The sequence below is a fragment of the Spermophilus citellus genome, assembly GCF_964194105.1.
Source record: "Spermophilus citellus genome assembly, chromosome: 7".
Taxonomy (NCBI): Eukaryota; Metazoa; Chordata; class Mammalia; order Rodentia; family Sciuridae; genus Spermophilus; species Spermophilus citellus.
This window is the reverse complement of record NC_138188.1, coordinates 42,908,216-42,910,585: the sequence shown is the minus strand read 5'-3', so window position 1 is coordinate 42,910,585 and position 2,370 is coordinate 42,908,216. Positions and strand designations below refer to the sequence as shown.

The following is a 2,370-nucleotide window of genomic DNA, read 5'->3' as shown; positions in this document are numbered from 1 at the left end:
AAATGAGTAACTGGAATCATTGTCTTAAAGACTTAACCTGTGAATGAAAAATTTAATTGCTTCTGAAAAACAAAACTGTATGAATTAGAAACTGGTTTCCTTAACAGTGGAGGTAACTGGGTATATGTTTCTGACAGCAATGTAATAGAACAGTCCCAAATGATTAGGCTGAGGCCAATACCTAGTAAGGACAAAAGCCTCTTCTGTGGGGAATTTTGAATAATACTTGCAGAAATATTACGACATGCATAAACTGAACTGAATTGTTTTCACAAGTGTGGTGATGTTTTACATAGTAAAATGTTTTTTTCTGCATGTACTTCAATTTCACAGCAAGAGTGGCATAGAACACCTAAACACAGAACATTCATGCAAGAGAGCTAACTCCTTGATGTAATAATGCATACACTTCAAAATGATTACGCTGTCCTTCATCTACCGCTTTCTGCATCTACAAGGTGGTGGTTAGGGAAAGCATGGCCCCCAGTATCAATATCTAGAAAGCAGCCACCACTTATGTGTTCTCTTTTAGTATTTTTTTCTTCATCAAATCTTCTTTTGTTGCTGCTTCTTAGCAAAAATAGCTAAAAACAAAATTGTAACCATTGAACACAGCACTCTGGCAACCAAGACATTTAAAACCTTCAGTCTTCTGGGGTGAGAGAGGAAAGCCCTATGCGGCATTTAAAACTCTGATGGACCAAAAGTGGTCACAAATTTTTGTGGCTTGAGGTTTTCCCAACCTTCTTGATAAGGTCACTGTAAGAGGTCTGACTTAAGTTTGTTTCAAAGCTCACATAAGAAAATTCTGGTTCTGGAGCAATATGAATAGTCCAATAAACTCTTTCCGATTTCATTCCCTTCACTGAAAACCCATGAGGATTGAATCGTGTGGTGTCAATGACAAAACCTGTTATGAGGTCACAAATTCCACTCTCACAGGGACATCCTTTGCAGTAATGCTATCTTTCATGTAAAACTGGTCTATAACTTCTGGGTCAAACACACTCATCAAGATTTCCAGGGTTTGGTCTGGTTGCCTTGTTACCCAGACAGGTAATCCCAAGTATACAAGTACCAACAATCAGAATTCATATGTCCCAGAAAATATGTGGCACCATTTGGGAAAATTGCATTAAGAAGCTCTATTTCTTCCTGGAAATCCCAGGATGGGTGTCCTTGGTAAGGAGGCTTCATAAAATTCTTCCAAGAATTAAATAAACTTTCAACTAAGTCAAAACCACTGTAATCCCTAGCAAGCTTCCACAGGGGACCAATGCTTTCAGCAAGAGAATGGTATCACATATCTTCAAAATGAACGAGCTCTTGGACACAACCATGCTACTCTCTGAGTACATAAGCTTCCTGCTTGTCAGGTTTTGTTATACTTAGGACTGTCATTGCACACCTTTCAAAAGTACATCCCATTCAGATCCTGGAAGAGTGACAAGATCCCCCAGACCCTCGGTTTGCAGCAGGGTGCTGCCAGGAGAAGCAAACCTCCACCAGCTTCTTGGTCCCTTGAATAAAGGTACAGCTTCCATTACTGTGAGAAGGTGACCAACCAACAACCACAGAAAATCAACTAAGTTAAACCTCTTCTCCTGCCACTGCCGGGGATTGTTCCAGCTGTACTAAAGTTTAGTTTCCTCTTTTTTTGCTATAATTTTATGTAAATTTTTTAAAAATGTTTTTTAAAATTTTGTGTGCACTTGCACATGCGTGTGAGCAAACGTTGAACTCAAGTCTATTGGAAAGAGAGGCAGATACAGTTTAGTCGCTCTCTCTCTTTTTTTTAATATATGGCAGCAGAATGCATTACAATTCTTATTACACATATAGAGCACAATTTTTCATATCTTTGGTTGTATACAAAGTATATTCACACCAATTAGTGTCTTCATACCTGTACTTTGGATAATAATGATCATCACATTCCACCATCATTAATAACCCCATGCCCCCTCCCTTCCCATCTAACCCCTCTGCCCTGTCTAGAGTTTATCTATTCCTCCAATGCTCCCTATCCATATCCCGCTATGAATCAGCCTCCTTATATCAAAGAAAACATTTGGCATTTGGTTTGGGGGGATTGGCTAACTTCTCTTAGCATTATCTTCTCTAACTCCAAACTCCATCCATTTACCTGCAAATGCCATGATTTTATTCTCTTTTATTGCGAGTAATATTCCATTGTGTATATATGCCACATTTTTTTTATCCTTTCCTCTATTGAAGAGCATCTAGGTTAGTTTCACAGTTTAGCTATTGTAAATTGTGCTGCTATAAACATTGATGTGGCCATGTCCCTTTAGTATGCTGTTTTTAAGTCCTTTGGGTATAGACCGAGGAGAGGGATAGCTAGGTCAA

General features: G+C 38.7%; 1 pseudogene across 1 annotated transcript; it reads right to left on the bottom strand.

Annotated features, from left to right (window-relative positions):
- Positions 1-546: 546 nt before the first annotated feature.
- On the bottom strand, positions 547-1,544 carry LOC308652778 (S-adenosylmethionine decarboxylase proenzyme-like; annotated as a pseudogene). Its single transcript has one exon. The product of its transcript is annotated as an S-adenosylmethionine decarboxylase proenzyme-like (transcript).
- Positions 1,545-2,370: the final 826 nt, after the last annotated feature.